The 19,734-nt window shown below is 49.6% G+C and overlaps 1 pseudogene; it reads left to right on the forward strand.

The window, feature by feature from the left end:
* The first annotated feature begins 936 nt into the window (after positions 1-936).
* LOC134467622 (uncharacterized) lies at positions 937-13,451 on the forward strand (annotated as a pseudogene).
* The last annotated feature ends 6,283 nt before the right edge of the window (positions 13,452-19,734 follow it).

Consider the following 19,734-nt stretch of genomic DNA (forward strand, 5'->3'; position numbering starts at 1 on the left):
GATGTGAAGGAGATTCTAAAGCGCCAGCAAGAACAGTTGGACCTTCTTAGCCGTAGCATTAGCCTCCTCCAGGAAGCTAAGGCCCCTGCTAGGCCTTCTTACAATGGCCCCCTGATCTGCAGGCGGTGCCATCAACAAGGACATTTTGCACGTGATTGCAATGGCCCGGGTCCCCCACCCCGTTCCCGGGCAGCCTCCACCTCTTCCATGTCACACTCCGGTCCTTCCTCATCCGCTCAGGTGCAGGGAAACGAGCACCCACCGACCTGTTGAGTCGCAGTTCGGAGGGGGCTTCTAAGGGCTCAACGAAGGTAAAGGGCAATGTGGGGGTCTTGTCGCATTTATTGTCATCATGCCCGAACATACAGGTAGACATGGGAGGTGTAAACGTGTTGTGCTTATTGGACACCGGTTCCATGGTGTCCACTATTTCAGAGTCTTTCTTTCGACAGCATTTTGAGCCCTGGGGGCAGGACCACCTCCAGCAGTGCCAGTGGCTGCAGCTACGAGCTGCCAATGGGTTGGCGATCCCATACCTTGGCTACCTGGAGTTAGATGTAACACTGTGTGACAAGGTCATCCCGGGTTGTGGGGTGTTGGTAGTGAGTGACCCCCCTGGCGGGCCCATGTTGGAGGTCCCTGGTGTACTGGGGATGAATATCATCAGCAAGTGCTACCACGAGTTATTTGGAGGGAACATCACATTCTCAGTTGAATCTCTTTCGTCGGCCCAGGTCCCAAGCCTCGTTGTTGAAGCTCTGCAGCAATTCCATCAAGCACATGTAACCGATTCCATGACAATCGACCGGACCGTTCGTCTGCGGGGTAGGAGGGTGCATCGCATCAAGGGGGATACACTTCAATTTGTTGCCGCCACATGTTCTACTTCTGGTCTTGGCCCATCTTCACTCTTTGAGCCGCTGTCCACTGGTTTGCCAGGAGGATTGTTGGCCTCTCCTGCATTAGTTTCTGTGTCCCAGGGTACTGCGTATATTCCTGTGGTCAATGTCGGCGCTAATGATGTCCTGTTGTATCCCCGGACTGCTTTGGGCAGTTTAGCCGACGTTAATGTCACTTCCATGCCACCAGGCATTGCAGAAGTTAGGGCTACCTGCACATCTGTCCAGGCACAGGACATGGTGGATCCTATTCTATCTAAGATTGAGGCTCTGGACTTATCCGCTTTGAGTGACCAGGAACAGATCAAGGTCCGCTCCCTCCTATCCGAACACCGCTCTGTGTTTGCTGCCCATGACGGAGACCTCGGGTGTACTAGCCTCATCTCCCATGAGATTCCTTTGCTTGACCATGTCCCAGTTCGACAACGGTACCGTCGACTACCTCCCTCGGAATATGACGTTGTTAAATCACACATCCAGCAGTTACTGGAGGCCCAAATCATCCGTGACAGCTGCAGCCCGTACGCATCCCCCATCGTCCTGTTTCGAAAAAAAGATGGAAGCCCCCGACTGTGCGTGGATTACCGCCAGTTGAACAGTAAAACCCTCAAAGACGCGTTTCCACTCCCACGCATTGAAGAGACTTTGGACGCACTTTCTGGTGCCCGGTGGTTTTCAACGTTAGATCTTGCCAGCGGTTACAACCAGGTCCCTGTTGCAGAGCACGACAAGGCAAAAACAGCTTTCTGTACTCCATTTGGCCTGTTTGAATGGAACAGAATGCCTTTCGGACTCTGCAATGCGCCGAGCACTTTTCAAAGGCTCATGCAGAGGGTCTTTGGGGATCAGCAATGCCAGTCACTCTTGCTGTACCTTGACGACGTGGTGGTGTTTTCTTCTTCTGTCGACCAGCATCTGCAGCGGCTAACAGTGGTGCTTGAACGGTTGCAGCAGGAGGGATTTAAAGCGAAGCTAGAGAAGTGTGCATTTTTCCAGAGGGAGGTAGGATATCTCGGTCATGTGATTTCGGACAAGGGTGTCTCCACTGACCCCAAGAAGGTTGACGTGGTGGCTAACTGACGTCGCCCAACCCATGTTTCTGAGCTCCGTTCATTTTTGGGCTTTGCAAGATATTACCGGCGTTTCGTTGAGGGGTTTGCCAAGTTGGCTGCCCCTTTGAATAAGGTAGTAGTGGAGCTGGCGGGCACCAAGTCACGGAAGGCCTCTGGTCGGAGCTTGTCATCGGTGTGGACAGCGGAATGTGAAGCTGGTTTTGAAGGTCTGAAAAGTAAGCTGACACAGGCACCTGTGCTTGCTTATGTCGACTTTTCATTGCCATTTATATTGGAGATTGATGCTAGTCACGTTGGCTTAGGCGCGGTTCTTTCCCAGAAGCATGACGGTCAGGTTCGGCCCATTGCCTATGCGAGTCGTGGATTGAGGCCCACCGAGCGAAACATGTCAAATTATAGCTCTATGAAGCTTGAGTTTGTAGCGCTCAAGTGGGCTATGACGGAGAAGTTCCGTGAATACCTTCTTGGTCAGAAGTGTACTGTATTCACGGACAACAATCCTCTCCGTCACCTGTCCATGGCTAAGCTCGGGGCCACAGAGCAACGGTGGGCCGCTCAGCTGGCCGCCTTCGATTACGAACTGAAATATCGGCCAGGACGCATAAACAGGAACTGTGACTCGCTATCACGGCTTGAGGAGTCGAGCATTGGACCAGAGGGAGCACATGGGACACCCCTCCCCATCCCCTTGCAAGAAGTGGAAGTAGGTCAGGGCCCCGTGGTGGCAGCCCAATCGTCAATCTCGATCCTCCCAAGTCACTCCACTTCTGATTGGCAGGAACTGCAGAGGGCTGATCCTGTTATCCGGCCGATTTTAATTTCTGGGAGAAGAAGCGACGCCCTGATAAGGACGAGCGGAGTCGACTGTCACCTAAGGCACTGGTGTTGTTACGCCAATGGGATCGTTTGGTGAAAAAGGATGGTGTGTTACACCGCCGGATCTTTCATCCAGATGATGGAGAGGAAGTTCTTCAACTAGTTCTACCTCCCTCTCTGCATTCAGTGGTAATGACTCAACTCCATCAGAATCATGGCCATCAAGGCATTGACAGGACCAGCTGGTTAGTGCAGAAAAGGTGCTATTGGCCGGGAATGTTCACTGATATTAAGGAGTGGTGTCAGGACTGTGAGCGCTGCCAAGGTAGTAAGGACACTCAGCCGGTGGCTCATAGCTTTATGGGGCATCTGCTGGCTTCCCGCCCCAATGAAATTGTGGCCCTAGATTTCACCATCTTGGAGCCTACTCGTGGTGGCATTGAGAATGTTTTAGTGATGACTGATGTTTTCAGCAAATACACCCTGGCCATCCCTACCCGAGACCAACGCGCCGCCACCGTGGCCCAAGTCCTGGTCAATGAATGGTTTTACAAACTTGGGGTCCCCAGTCGCGTTCATTCCGACCAGGGCCGCAACTTCGAAAGTGTGTTAGTACAGCAGCTCTGCCAGATGTATGACATCACAAAGTCTCGTACGACCCCCTACCACCCGGCCGGTAACGGCCAGTGCGAGAGGTTCAATCGCACGCTGCACAATTTACTGCGGACTTTGCCGGCGGCCCAGAAAAGCGATTGGACTACTGCACTACCCCAGATGGTGTTCTGTTATAACACGACCCCACACCAGTCCACCGGGGAGTCTCCATACTTCCTTATGTTCGGTCAAGATCCCAAACTGCCTGTGGACTTTATGCTGGGTAGAGTGGCCAACCCTTCACCAGGCACCGTGAATGACTGGATAGTGGAACATCAACGGCGACTCAATCTTGCCTTTAGCAAGGCACGGGACCATCTGGCCACTGCAGCTGAATATCGCCACCAGCTTCATGCCCAACGTGTGCGGGAGTTGCCGCTGAAGGAGGGACAACTTGTTTACGTCCGGGACCATAGTTCCCGTGGTCGTCACAAAATTCAGGATCTATGGCATGCGGTGTTGCATAAGGTACTTAAGGCCCCGCAGCCAGGGGGAGTGGTTTATACTGTTGCCCCAATTGATGCCCTGGATCGGTCCAAACATGTGCACCGCACTATGCTGAAACCTCATCGTGGCCCCGAACCTGTGAGCGATCCACCGCTCCCTACTCCGACTGGGAGGGCCCCCCAGGAGGATTCTATGGAGGACATTGGGTTGTTGATGGCTCCTGGGCCTAGTAGAAATCCTCTGGCCTTACCTCCCGCACCGGCGACAGTTTCTTTGTTACCGCCTCCTGCTACTGTTAGTCCCAGTGGGCCTTCCCAACCATGTGACCGCGACCAGCTCCAACTGTCGCCTGCTGAGTCAGGGATGGACTCGCTAGCGCTTCCATGTTCTCCGTCTCGCAATCAGGGTGGTCCCTTCTTGGACCAAGGCAGTGATGAACCCATGGTCACCTCCTCCGAGGGGCCCCTTGAAGGTCCTTCTCTGGAGGATGAATCGCTATTACCCACCCAATCCAACGACTGTACCAGTGGAGTACGAAGAACTGCTCGAGCAACCGCAGGTCAGCACTCTAATCCTCACCATCTTCCATGTCCAGCAGGAGGCGCCGTTTGAAGAAGTCATAGCATTTACGCAGGGAAGTGTTTCATCGCCGGGACGTCGATGCAAATCCCAGGGGTAGATTGTAGCAAAGTGGGCTTTGACGGCCCTTTTTCATTTGCGGTGCGTGCGTCATCACGTCACACCGACCTATCAGCTGATCTCACAGCTGATTTCTCTCCAGCTGAGACGCCGGCTTTTCGCAAGCTAGGAGGAATAGCTGTCGGTCAACGTGCTTTCCTTTGTCCATCCAAACGTGCATTCTGGTCTACTCTTTGCACTCCGATCGGTTGCCAAATTCAACTTGGCGTGACACGCTCTGCACCTCATACAAGTGTATTTACCGGTGCCATCAGCTGTTTGTTGGCTACCCTGTTCATCTACCAAAGCTCCGAGAACTCTCTCCTTCTGGCTCAGGTAGGCCACCCAAATGACGCCACACGTTCGCAAAAGTTTTGATTTGTTTGACTCGGGTCTAACCGATGATGTATTTTGTTGTAGCGTGGGTTTGAGTTTCCTCTGACTCGTCGGCCTTTATTGTCTCCCTCCTCTCCTCCTCTGCTGTTGTGGAACGTGAGTATACCGCTTCAACTTTTCATCACGTAAAATTGATACAATAGCCCAGTTACATCGCATTATCCTCTGTATTTGTAGGCGCCTGGGTGTAGCTTCAGACTCCCGGTTCGCTCTGAATTGCTGCTGTTTTGTCCCCCCTCGATACGTGCTTCGGACTGACGCGTCGCAGTGTCCGGTCATCCGAGGGCTATCACTCCGAAAGCATTCAGCAGCCCAGCATAAGTTAACTTGCGCAGGTGGCGCATGTGGCCGAGTTCAGTGTGTGCGTGAATGTAGTCTGTGTGAGTGAGTGTCCTGTTATGTCGTGGTGAGAGCACGATTCATTTGTTTATTTTGTACATTTTCTTTGAGGGATATTTCTTTCTTCAGTTTGATTATTTTCTTTTGACTTGAGTTGGGAACTTCTATTGGAATTGTTTTGTTTCTGTAACTACTGAGTGTGCACGGCTTGTAGCCTAAACCAATGCCCCTGGCCTGATTGTTGTACTAATTCTCATCAGTCCTGCTCTCGCCTGTAGCAACCTCTTTCTGTGGCGAGTTAGATTTTGCTGGTGGGCCCTGCAATTCAGTTTATTTCATTTTGTTCGTTTTTATTTGCTGGGCAAGTGGCAGGCCCTTGATTACCCCTTTATTTACCCTTTTCTTTTCTGTTAACAGGTGCAGGTAATCCCAGGTGGTGGGTCCGGTCACGTGGTGTGCAGTGAATTGCAGTGCAGTGCAGTGTTACCTGTGTGTGAGTGCAATAATTCACCTTCACTTAGTGTGTGCATGGGCACGAGTGTTTGTGTGTACTTATCCAAGACCTATACAGGGGGCTTAGTATAATTCCCCCCTCTTGGGTGCACCTGCCCTGTATTTGAGAACCCTCCCTTTTGTACTGATTTGTGTGAGTGTGTATGTGAGTGTGAGTGTGTGTGTGCATTGTGGTGGGAAATATTTTAACTGTCCGGATTTTTATATTTATATGTGAAATTGTTAATAAAGAGATTATTTTGTTACGGAATCCACGTTTCCTCGTTAATGCAACAGAACTTGTGTGGGGGTCAAATCTAAGGTTTTCATACAGTCCCTGGGCTGTAGTTCCCATTCTTATCCCAGGGTGGCGTAGTCTATTTAGTAAGAAAAACTGTGAAATTTAGAGTTTAAAACTCTCCTGTCCTTACCACTTGGTTACATTTTGGCCTAGTGCGGCAGGGTTGCATAGAAAACGTGGATTCCTTTTTTTTGTTTTTGTTTTTGTTCCCTGCTTAATAATTTTGTTTTCCATCCCAGTTGGTGTATGAATGTATGTGTGTTTGTGTGATTGAGCTCAGTGGCCGTGGGACAAAACAGCAGCAGTCCAAGAGAGATACTTGTTGGAGGAGAGAAGTGATTCGTTGGTCGCCAGTGAAGCCCCGGTAAGTGTCAGTAATATGAATCACGACAGTAATGCGGCAGGCGTGGATGAGATGCAGCAGCTGCGAGACCAGATTGCACAGCTTCAGGCTGAGAAAAATCGCTGGCAGCAACAGCAGAATAGTGGGTCAGGTTCAGCATCTGCATCTCAGCCCACGAGCATGTCAGCCGAAAGATTTGTATTTATTCCTCGCGATAAAAAGTGCCCTACGTTTTCGGGAAAGAGCGGTATGGGGTACGATGAGTGGAAGGAAGAAGTGCAGGCGTGCATGAGGGCCCGTCATCTAGCTCCAGCCGACCAGGCGTACTTTTTATTCGACCATCTCGAGGGAGAGGCAAAGGAGGAGATAAAATACAGGCCTGCATTAGAGAGGAAAGACCCTGATAAGATTTGTGCCTAGTGCATGCAGTGCACTTCCAAAAGCGCTCATCTTTTTGGTTTTCTTTTCTTTTGTGTGATGTACTTCGCTTTATTTGCATGGCTTGCTAATTTCTTATTGATTTGATTTGCTTTATTTGCATGGCTTGCTAATTTCTTATTGATTTGATTTGCTTTATTTGCATGACTTGCTAATTTCATATGTTGCTTTTGCTATATGTGTTTGAAGTTTCCGTTGCATGATTACTTTATTTTTTTTGCTTATTTGCTTGCTTCTGATCTTTTGTTGAGTTTGCAGTGCTTATGCATGGCTTGAATTTATTTTGTTTATTTTCTTTTCCTTTATGTTCCTTTGGGATTGCATGGCTGCATTGGTAGCTGCATGTAGCTTAATTGGGTAAAAGGCAGGGAATGAATTGTCTGTTAATATATTCCTCTCAGTGACCAGCACATTGCACACCTGCCCCTGGAAGACCCATCTACTCAAGAGCACAGTCCCTCTGTTGAAAGATAAGTGTCATTTGTTCAGCATAGTGGAAGTGCATGTGTTTTAGAATGCCAGTGTAACATTGTGGAATTGTACTAATCACAGTGTTTGTGGGTTTGCTCCCTCTCTTTTCAGCCAGGTGCTCTGGGCCTACGCGAGTGGCAGGACGAGTCCCCGGGTGGTGGATCTACTTCGGGTTGGTTCACATTTCGGGTGCCCCTCCCCCTTTCAGTTTCCAGCATTGGCTGATCACTTGTGGTGTAATCAAATATACTGCTACTTTCCCCCTGTTGTTGCCCTGCCAGTCGTGGTAAGTCACTGCCCTAGGCTAGTCCCCTTAATCCCCCCCCTTTCTCGTACATTGTGAAGACATAGTGTGGCTACCACAGCCAGCCTTGTAATAGGAGGTGTGCAGTGTTGCTGGTGTGTGCATGTTTGTTTGTGTGTGTGTGTGTGTGTGTGTTTGTCCTGTTGTGTCATTGGTGAAGAACAGAGTCGGCCATCTTGGCCTCCGGGTAGTGACCCGAGTATTGTCTATGTCCTTTTGTCAAAGTTTAATAAATATCTCTTGGTGGAACTCACGTCTCTGTCATATCTAATGTATACGAACCTGTGTTGCCTGATTGGTACTTTTTAAGGGTTTACTTCTTTCTTCCTGTGGGCCAACCCCCCATAGGTGGCGTAGTCTGCTTGATTGTAATTGTACAAACTTCCATTCGGTCACATTTGACGTAGTCTTGGCAGGATTACATTTTAGTGGAGACGTGAGTTCCTTAGAGCTATTGTGAATTTGGGCGAATTGCGGACGTCTGTCCGGTGTTGTGAGTTTGATTATCGGTGTGATTGTGTGGTGAACAAAACAGCAGCCTTAATCATCCTAACTGTCAACTTAGGTGCCGCGAACATGGAGGAGGAGTTGCAACAACTTAGGGAGCTGGTACTGCAGCTTAGGGCCGATAATGAGCGCCTTCGTCAGGAGCAGAGTGCTCCCCAGTCAAACCCTGATGCAGCTGCTACAACTCCAGGCGGAGCAGGTGGGGGTCCATCTGCAGCAGCTGGTGCGTCTAATGCAACCCAAGGTGAGGCAAATGTGGGCTCATCTGCAGGTGCCGGTGCTGCGGTCGCAGAGCGTCTGGTGGTAATACCAAGAGACCGTAAGTGCCCCATGTTCAATGGTAAAACTGGCATGAATATTGTGGAGTGGATAGAGGAAGTACAGGCATGCGTGCGTGCCCGCCACCTCACTGGTGCTGACCAGGCATTCTTTATTTTTGACCATTTGGAGGGCGAGGCGAAGAAGGAAATTAAATATCGTTCCAGCGCAGAGAGAAAAGATCCAACAAAAATTCTGGATATTTTGAAGGAGCTGTACGGCTGTACCCAGTCGTATGTCACACTGCAACAAGCCTTCTTCTCAAGACAGCAACAGGAAGGAGAGACTCTGCAGGAATTCTCTTTGGGTTTGATGGCACTTATGGAGAGGGTCAAAGCGCGTGCACCTGATGGTATCCCCAATGCCGAGGTCCTCCTCCGTGACCAATTTGCTGAACATGTTTTGGATAATGCCCTGCGCAGGGAGCTGAAACAGTTTATTCGGCGCGAGCCTACGGCCACTCTTCTCGCCATAAGAAAGGAAGCCATGAGGTGGGAGCAGGAGGGGCTCCCGGGAAGTACGCGTGGTCGTAGCTTTTCGCTTCCATCCGCTTACGGTGTACAGTATGGCATGCAGGGTCGCCCACGCTCCACCCATCCAACGCCCTCTCAAGGGGGTGAGCTGGGAGAACTTAAAGAGATGATGAAGCAGTATCAGAATCAACTTACTCAGCTTTCCCAGACTGTAGCCTCTTTACAGGGCCCCTCCACCCAGAACCGGCCTCGCCAAGGTGGCCCCTTAATTTGCCATCGGTGCCGGGGTTCTAACCATATCGCCAGGGACTGCGATGGAGAACGTGTTCCCTCCCGTCCTCGGGCTAACTCCACCTCTGGCATGCATTCACAGACGGCTGGACCCCACTCTTCCAACTCGTCGGAAAACTGATGCCCACTGAATTGTTGAGCCACAGTTCAGTTGGGGCACCTACTGGCTCACAGGTGAGGTCCCTTATGTCTTCTTGTCCCAAGATTGACGTGTCAATTGGGGGAGTCAATGTTTCTTGCTTGCTTGATACTGGATCAATGGTCTCCACGGTAACCGAGAGCTTTTTCTTGCAACAGTTTGAACCATGGGGTCTGGAGCGTCTTCAGTCATGCCATTGGCTGCAGCTGAGGGCAGCCAATGGGTTGGCTATTTCTTACATCGGCCATCTGGAGTTGGATGTTGTTCTTTGTGGTAAGGTAATACCTCGTTGTGGTATTCTAATTGTTCGGGATCCTGTTGGGGCCCCATCTTCAACTCCTGGGGTGTTAGGGATGAATGTCATACGGCGTTGCTACCAGGAATTGTTCGGGGTCCATGGCCCTTCCCTCTTTCACTCTCCTCCTGTATCCGAAGCACCAAGTCCAGTTCTTGAGGCTCTGCAGAGGTGCCATCAGTCATCCATTCAGGCTCAGACCTCTTCCTTGGGCATGGCCCGGGTGCGTGGCTCACGAGCTGTACGTGTACCTGGAGGCACAATGAAATTTGTGGCCAGCACTTGTTCGGAACAGCTCTCTGAACAGACAGTTCTGTTTGAACCGCCCTCAGGGGGGCTGCCTGCCGGGCTGTTGGCCTCACCATGCCTGGTCCAGATGGTAAGGGGTACTGTATACGTCCCTGTAGTTAATGTGGGGGTGACTGAAGCTCTCCTCTACCCTCGTCTCAGCCTGGGCTCTTTAACCACGGTACAAGTTGTCAGCTTGCCCTCTGGTATTACTGAAGTGAGATCGTCTGCAACAGTGTTCTCCCAGACAGCAGGTAGTTCTGTGCAGGACCGGGTCGATGCTCTTGATTTGTCTGTCTTGTCCGAGCCTGACCAGGTTGAAGTTCGAAGTCTATTGCAGCGCTACAGTTCAGTGTTTGCAGCTCATGATGCTGACTTGGGTTGCACCCAGATACTCTCCCATGACATCCCACTGATGGATGATACCCCGATTCGACAGCGCTACCGGCGCATTCCACCATCTGAATACGAGGAAGTCAAGGCTCACATTAACCAGCTGCTTGAGGCCCAGGTCATCAGGGAAAGTACCAGCCCTTACGCATCACCAATTGTTCTGGTCAAAAAGAAGGACGGGGCTCTGCGCATGTGTGTTGACTACCGCCTTCTGAACCAAAAGACTCGTAAGGATGCCTTTCCCCTTCCGCGTATCGAGGAAAGTTTGGACGCACTGGCAGGTGCACAGTGGTTCTCGACACTGGACCTTGCCAGTGGCTATAATCAGGTCCCAGTGTCTGAAACGGACAAACCAAAGACTGCTTTTTGTACACCTTTCGGCCTCTTTGAGTGGAATCGAATGCCGTTTGGTTTGTGCAATGCCCCCAGCACATTCCAGCGCCTTATGCAGCGGCTGTTTGGGGACCAGCAGTGTCAATCCCTCCTCCTTTATCTCGACGACATTGTGGTGTTCTCGTCATCCGTTGCCCAGCACCTCCAGCGTTTGGAGGTAGTCCTTAGTCGCCTCCAACGGGAAGGCTTGAAGGCCAAATTGCAGAAGTGTGCCTTCTTCAAGCAGGAGGTTGGCTACTTGGGGCATGTTATCTCGAGCCAGGGAGTCTCCACGGATCCATCTAAGATTGACGCTGTGGCCAAGTGGCCTCGACCACGTCATGTTTCGGACTTGAGATCTTTTCTGGGTTTTGCCAGTTATTACAGGCGCTTTGTTGCTGGGTTTGCAAAGCTGGCAGGGCCCCTGCATAAGCTGGTGGCTGACCTCACGACCGCTAAAGGAAGAAGACCCAGTCAAGACCTTGCTACTGCATGGACACCCCAATGTGAAGACAGCTTTGAGGCCTTGAAGGCCAAGCTGGTTTCCTCCCCAGTTTTGGCCTATGCAGATTTCTCCAAGCCATTCATTTTGGAAGTGGATGCCAGCTTCAGTGGGCTGGGAGCCGTGCTGTCACAGGAAGTGGAGGGAGTCGTGAAACCGGTGGCTTATGCAAGTAGGGGACTGCGGCCCACTGAGCGCAATATGAAAAATTACAGTTCCATGAAATTGGAATTCCTTGCGCTCAAGTGGGCCATGGCTGAGAAGTTCCGCGAATACTTGCTGGGCCACAAGTGTGTGGTGTTCACGGATAACAACCCTCTGAGTTATCTACACACCGCCAAACTTGGAGCCACGGAACATCGCTGGGCGGCTCAGTTGGCATCTTTTGATTTTGAGATCAAGTACCGTTCAGGTCGTGTCAACAAAAATGCAGATGGACTGTCTAGGCAGTCTATATCCAGTTCCAACTTGGCTGCGTATGCCCTCCCAGGGACCGTGGTGCCTCCATCATTGCAGCAGGCCGCGGAGTCCAATCCTGTAACTTCCGCCACCCAGTCAGTGATGGCTGCTTTCCCAGGGCATTCTCAGGCGGAGATTCGGTCTCTGCAAGAGGCGGACCCTGTCTTGCGAGACGTTCTGCGGTTCTGGAGGGGGCAAGCTCGGCCCACGAGAGAGGAGCGCCTACGGCTTCCCCCGTTGGCATTGAAGCTGTTGCGGGAATGGAATCGTTTGGTGGAGAAGGAGGGAGTCGTGTATCGCAGAGTCTTCCGTCCTGACGGCAAAGAGGAATGTCTTCAGCTGCAGACCATGGACATCAGGGGGTGGAGCGAACTTATGAGCTGGTACGGCCCCGCTGCTTTTGGCCAGGGATGGTTGCAGATATCAGCGAGTGCTGTCACAATTGTGAACGGTGCCAGGTTGCCAAAGATTCTCGGCCTGTGTCCCATAGTTTTATGGGTCACTTGCTGGCCTCTCGACCAAACGAAGTCATTGCGATCGACTTCACCCTTCTTGAACCATCCCAGAATGGAGTGGAGAATGTGCTTGTAATTACAGATGTGTTCAGCAAGTACACACAGGCAATTCCAACTAGGGACCAGCGGGCCATAACGGTAGCACAGGTCCTGTTACATGAATGGTTCTACCGGTTTGGAGTGCCAGGGCGTATTCATTCGGACCAAGGTAGAAGTTTTGAGAGTTCCCTGATCGCCCAGCTCTGCTCCCTGTATGGAGTGAAGAAATCGCGCACTACACCGTACCACCCCGCAGGTAATGGGCAATGTGAGCGTTTCAATAGGACACTGCATAACTTGCTGCGGACATTACCCACGTCACACAAGCGCAACTGGACTGCTTGCTTGCCACAGGTTGTTTATTGTTACAACACCACCCCTCATCAAAGTACGGGAGAATCACCCTTCTTCCTAATGTTTGGCCAGGAACCCAGGCTCCCGGTGGACTTTCTCCTGGGTCGTGTCCAAGACCCCGTACCAGGCACTGTACAGGACTGGATGGTAGAACATCAGACCCAGCTCAAGTTGGCCTTCGAGGGGGCACGGGAGCGGTTGGCTGTTGCAGCACAGCGGCGTAAGGACCGCCATGATCGGGGGGTCCGGGAAGCACCCTTGCAAGTAGGTCAGTTGGTGTACCTTCGAGACCACTCTGCGAGAGGTCGCCATAAAATCCACGACCTTTGGAGCTCTGTAGTCCATCAGGTGCTGGAGATTCCGGACGGTGATGGTGTAGTGTACACCGTTGCCCCTGCTGGCGAGTTGGATCGAATAAGGAGAGTACATCGTGACATGTTGAAAGCCCAAGTCGCACCCCCCCTGCCAGCAGGTGAAGTAGCGGCTCCTGTACGCCCAGCCCCCGAACAGCCCAGCCATGCACCTGAAGAGGAGACTGATTGGTTGTTGTTGCTTCCTACGGCCCCAGCCCCTCCACCTGTACAAGAACCGGGTAGGGCTGATGCTTCTGGGTCACCAAGTGGCTCTCCTCCTGGGACTATGGCCCCTGCCGTTGGTGGACCAGTTCAGGAGCCCCAACCCGGGGGGTCGCCTGCTCCTGCCCCCCCTGATGATCCCGACCCTGCGCAGCCAGTAGTGCGTCGAACTGGCCGGACCACGGCAGGTGTACACACTAACATCCACCATCTTCCACGTCCAGTGGGTAGTAGTGTCAGTGCAGAAGAGCGGGTCCACGTTGCACCGCCCCAAAGTTAGACTAGTAGGGTGCTGCTGATCAATTGTATTTGTCGTCGGGGCGCCGAAAAAAGAAAAGGGGGGTAAAATGTAGCAGAATGGATTATTGAGGTCTCATTTGCAGCCTGATCTCTGCGCTAGCACGGTAACCTGTCAGGTGACCGCCCTCTCCTCTTCCGGGTGTCCGGCTTTGTGTGGGTAGCAGGTAGCACGAAAGGTTGCTGTAGCTGCATCAGGGTGAGCGTATGCTCCGACTGGGTGAGTTTTGCGTTTCTGTCGCCTTTTTTTAAGCTTCGGTGAATTTCGTTGATGTATTAGTGTTACATCCGCGGTTCTTTGTACTGTAGGTTGCGTCCAGGTATTGGCACGTTTGGAACCGCATTACGTGGCGTGTGTGTGGCCACGCTCAGCTGATGCTTCTGAGCGGTAAGTTTCATATCTATGCGTCGGTTTATTGGAACTTAGTTTGAGCCCCAAATTGAATCGTGTCTTTTGTTGTGTGATACAGACGGCTTCTACTGGCAGTTGTTGTCTCCTCTCCATCTCCGGCCGCAACAAGTTGCGAGCAGTTACCGCTCGGTATGTACAGTATGCGTAGTTACTGTAGACTTTGTTTTTCTGTAAAGTAGTAGTCTAAACTGTACATTTATCTCTAAACTTTCAGACCGTGTAGATTGCAGAGCCCAGTGTGTCTACTGCTTCCGGCTGCTGTTTTGTTCACCGAGGATTCACCCAAGCGTGAGCTGGCTCACAAGCCAATAGCTGCACTCCGCATGAATGAATGTGCTTCTTCACGATAGTGCATGGCCCTTGCTTCGCTCTCTCGCTTCGTCCTCGTCTGCTTGTTTGTTCCTTGTGGTCCCTCGTTGGCTAATATCAGTGCCTAGTGCATGCAGTGCACTTCCAAAAGCTCTCATCTTTTTGGTTTTCTTTTCTTTTGTGTGATGTACTTCGCTTTATTTGCATGGCTTGCTAATTTCTTATTGATTTGATTTGCTTTATTTGCATGGCTTGCTAATTTCTTATTGATTTGATTTGATTTGCTTTATTTGCATGACTTGCTAATTTCATATGTTGCTTTTGCTATACAGTTGTGCTCATATGTTTACATACCCCAGCAGAATAAACGCTTTCTTCGCGATTTCTCACAAAATATGAAGGATTACACAAAACCTTTTTTTTTCACTCATTGCTAGTGACTAGCTTAAGATATTTATTAGCAATATTCTGTGTTTACTCTTTCAAAAGCATGATCACAACCCAAACTACCCAAATGACCCCGTTCAAAAGTTTACATACCCTAGTTTCTGATGCTGAATATGGCCCTGTTTAACATCAGGGACCGCTCTAAATTGTTTGTGGTAGTTGTGGATAAGGCTCTTAATGTTCTCAGATGACAAAACAGCACATTCTTCCTGGCAGAATGGTTGTTTCCTATAATATCTTTGGGTGTCTTGCTGGAACCTCACATTTGAGGTTTCCCCTGAGTGGCTCAATGATGTTGAGATCAGGAGAGTGAGATGGTCGCTCAAAAACCTTCATTTTATTCTTTCTGAAGCTAATGATGGGTTGATTTGGCTTTCTGTGTCGAGATATTGTCATGTTGGCACCGTTGGAATTTCAATTCAGAAATGCAATATGAGGAGTTTGGTTGGAATCAAGCCAATGGGCAAGGGAATCATTGCATTGCAATGATCATTGCAAGGGAAATTGTTCAGGAGGCATAGGACAACCAAAAAATAACTTCAGGTGAAATATAGGACAACATGAAAAAATGTTGGCACTTGAGGAAAGATGGGCTGTTGGGGGTTGCCAGGAGAAAGCCATTACCACAAAAATGCAAACATGTTATTTTGCATATGATACACCAAATAGCACAGTGAGAAGCATCAAAATGCCTGTGACAAAGTCATTTGGAAAAATGAGATTAATATGGAACTTTTTTAGGCCACTATTAACAGTACCATTTGGAGAACAGTCAATGGAGCCTATGATGAAAGTTACACCATACCCTTCTGTGAAACATGGTCATGGACCACTGATTTCATGGGGACATTTGAGTTACAAATGCATTATACTTTTGATCCATACTCGCAGAATGATGAATACATTGCCCTGTGAAAAATACTGGAGGAAACTTGACACACATCAGCCTTGAAACTGCACATGGTCCATTGTTTGGACATGCCAACATGACAATATTTCAACACAGAAAGCCAAATCAACCCGTCACTAGCTTCAGAAAGAATAAAATGAAGTTTTTGAGCGACCGTCTCACTCTCCTGATCTCAACATCATTGAGCCATTCAGGGGAAACCTCAAATGTGAGGTTCCAGCAAGACACCCAAAAATATTATAGGAAACAACCATTCTGCCAGGAAGAATGTGCTGTTCTGTCATCTGAGAACATTAAGAGCCTTATCCACAACTACCACAAACAATTTAGAGCGGTCCCTGATGTTAAACAGGGCCATATTCAGCATTAGCAACTAGGGTATGTAAACTTTTGAACAGGGTCATTTGGGTAGTTTGGGTTGTGATCATGCTTTTGAAAGAGTAAACACAGAATATTGCTAATAAATATCTTAAGCTAGTCACTAGCAATGAGTGAAAAAAAAGGTTTTGTGTAATCCTTCATATTTTGTGAGAAATCGCGAAGAAAGCGTTTATTCTGCTGGGGTATGTAAACATATGAGCACAACTGTATGTGTTTGACGTTTCAGTTGCATGATTACTTTATTTATTTTTTTGTTATTTGCTTGCTTCTTATCTTTTGTTGAGTTTGCAGTGCTTATGCATGGCTTCAGTTTCTTTTGTTTGTTTTTTTCTTTTCCTTTATGTTCCTTTGGGATTGCATGGCTGCATTGGTAGCTGCATGTAGCTTAATTGGGTAAAAGGCAGGGAATGAATTGTCTGTTAATATATTCCTCTCAGTGACCAGCACATTGCACACCTGCCCCTGGAAGACCCATCTACTCAAGAGCACAGTCCCTCTGTTGAAAGATAAGTGTCATTTGTTCAGCATAGTGGAAGTGCATGTGTTTTAGAATGCCAGTGTAACATTGTGGAATTGTACTAATCACAGTGTTTGTGGGTTTGCTCCCTCTCTTTTCAGCCAGGTGCTCTGGGCCTACGCGAGTGGCAGGACGAGTCCCCGGGTGGTGGATCTACTTCGGGTTGGTTCACATTTCGGGTGCCCCTCCCCCTTTCAGTTTCCAGCATTGGCTGATCACTTGTGGTGTAATCAAATATACTGCTACTTTGACGTATTGAGTTCAAGAGTCTAATGGCAGTTGGATAAAAGCTGTCCTTCATTCTCGTAGTGCGGGCACGCAGAGTCCTAAAGCGCCTGCCAGATGAATGGGAGCACCTATTGGAGCTGTCAGACGCAGACGCGCAAACTTCAACCAATCTGAGCTCTTTACGCGTTTCAATCAATGTAATGCTTGAATTTTGTACGCTAAATAACTTTGGACATTTCCTGGATGTTTTTCTCCCTTGCTTTGTCTGCGCGCCCCACGCCTGTGATAGTGCCTTTCTTGTACCCCATTCTCTACCGACACATTTAAAAAAAAAAACTGTATTATTTTGTTGCACCTCTCTCAACTTCGTCTGCACCTCATCCCCACCCTATCCCTATCACATTTCGGCCATATCATTGCACACAACATGCAGACTGGATGCTTCATCGCAGCCTGACTTTTGATCTGAGCCGAGGTTTTGACAATCTTGTAGTTCAAGTGAAGGTCTGAGCTGAGCACGCTTTTACCCCATTTCCTCTACTGCAAGCGCTGACTTTAACCACCATCCAGATGTGCTATTGATAAAGAGATGCAGTATAAGCTAGTTTGAGTGGTTTGACTGCTTGCACGTAATTGCAAAACCAGGAATAGAATCTTCGTTCTCGGTCCTTGTATCATCCGATCATTCAAGTATTACATTCAATCTGGCAAACAGAAAACAAAAAAAAACCCGACTCAATATTTTATTTTCCTGTTTTTCCATGTGGCCAAAAAATATCCTTTTCCCAACTCAAAACAGAACAAGTAATAAACGAGAAAACCAAAACGCAATAACAGCTCTAATTTACGATTATTGGTCCGATTTCCCGCTGTGTTTTCTATTGCTCGCCTAAAGCCGGGCATACACTGTGCGATATTTTCACTCGTGGGTCTTAAGCTTCTGCTCACACTGCACGATGGAATTTCACTGTTTAAAAGTTCACAACTCACGACTCACGTCCTCACACTACACGAGCCGACAGTCGGATGCGAGCGAAATGCTTCCACCGTACGACGCGACAGGCATGTTTCCCCGGTCTGCAGAGGAGGGAACATGCGCACCTGAGGTGGAGATGAGGTCGCGCTCAACAGCGAATCACACGGCCCTATTCATTTGTGCACGAGAAGTGTCAAATCGGGTCGTAGCACTGCTTTAACTGTGCGATTTACTCACGAGCCACGACCAGAATTTCAAACCGTTTTGATTTTCTTGCGACCCTGCGATTGCACGATCGTGAGGCGAAATCGCTTGTCGTTACTCCATGTACACTGCACGATGCGAGACTCACGATTGACCTGCGATTGAGCAAGAAATCGGCCCGACTTTCAAAAAGTCGTGCGACTGCCAAATCGGGGCAAAATCGGGGCAAAAGTCGCACAGTGTAAGTCCAGCTTTAGTAAGACACGATAGTGCACAAGTGGCGGCCAAACACGCTGCTTTACGCATTTCCCAGAGGCTTATAATCAGCCTGCCCATGCTTCCTCTCCACAGAACATCTTTCTGTCCTACTGGTAGCCCATTATGTCGGTGTCTGTGGGTGGTAAAGATAGCCGAACTCCTTTACGCACTGTAGGCTAGCCTACTGTGTCCGGTCCAGTAGGTGTCTACCCCATATGCTAACTACATTAATAATTGTGACTATCCAATGGGCTAAGGCTCCTTCCACTAGATCATTTTATTATTACAGGTGAAACACTTGGACAATAAAGACTCATATGTGAGAATGCTGTTCATTGACTTCAGTTCAGCATTCAATACCATAATACCACAACAACTCATCAGAAAACTGGACAAACTAGGTTTCAGCACCTCCCTCTGCAACTGGCTGCTGGACTTCCTGATGCAAAGACCACAAGCAGTACTGGTAGGGAACAACACCTCGAGCACCCTGACCCTGAGCACGGGGGCTCCGCAAGGTTGTGTTCTCAGCCCCCTGCTGTTCACGCTGCTGACACACGACTGCACAACGACCCACAGCACTAACCATCTAGTGAAGTTTGCGGATGATACAACACTGGTGGGCCTCATCACCAAGGGCGATGAGACTCACTACAGAGAAGAAGTAGACCTGCTGGCCAGATGGTGCAAAGACAACAACCTCCTGCTGAATGTCAACAAGACCAAGGAGATTGTTGTCAACTTCCAAAGGGTCCAAAAACAACTGCCACCACTGACCATCGACGGCGATGCTGTGGAGAGAGTGAGCAGCACCAAGTTCCTTGGAGTGCACATCAGCGACGACCTCTCTTGGACCACCAACACTACATCACTGGCGAAGAAGGCCCATCAGCGTCTCTACTTTCTGCGCAAACTAAAGAAGGCAAGTGCTACACCCTCCATCATGACAACATTCTACAGAGGAACCATAGAGAGCGTCGTGTCCAACTGCATCACAGTGTGGGGAGGAAGCTGCACGGAGAAAAACAGGAAGACACTCCAGCGTGTTGTGAACACAGCGAAGAAGATCATTGGAGTACCACTCCCCTCCCTGCAGGACATTTACACCACACGCCTCACCCGGAAAGCACTGATGATCATCAAAGACACAAGCCACCCTGCACACAAACTGTTCAGCCTCCTGCCCTCTGGAAAGAGGTACAGGCGCCTCCGTTCCCGTACCACCCGGCTGGCGAGCAGCACAATGCACCAAGCGATCAAGATGCTGAACACTCAACCCACTCTCCCTCCACTGTCAGCCTCTAGCCAGCAAGGCCACTGACAACCCCCCTCCCCATCCCCCACCACCATATCTGCGACTGAACATTCCACCTGCACTACTATACTTGTGACTGAACTTTCAACCTGCACTAACTCAAAACATGCACACACACACACACACACACACACACACACACACACACACACACACACACACACACACACACACACACACACACACACACACACACACACACACACAAGCACACTGCACTAAACCCAAACATACACACACTGACACACACACACACACACACACACACACACACACACACACACACACACACACACACACACACACACA

The sequence above is a fragment of the Engraulis encrasicolus genome, chromosome 17 (genome assembly GCF_034702125.1).
Source record: "Engraulis encrasicolus isolate BLACKSEA-1 chromosome 17, IST_EnEncr_1.0, whole genome shotgun sequence".
NCBI classification, from domain to species: Eukaryota; Metazoa; Chordata; class Actinopteri; order Clupeiformes; family Engraulidae; genus Engraulis; species Engraulis encrasicolus.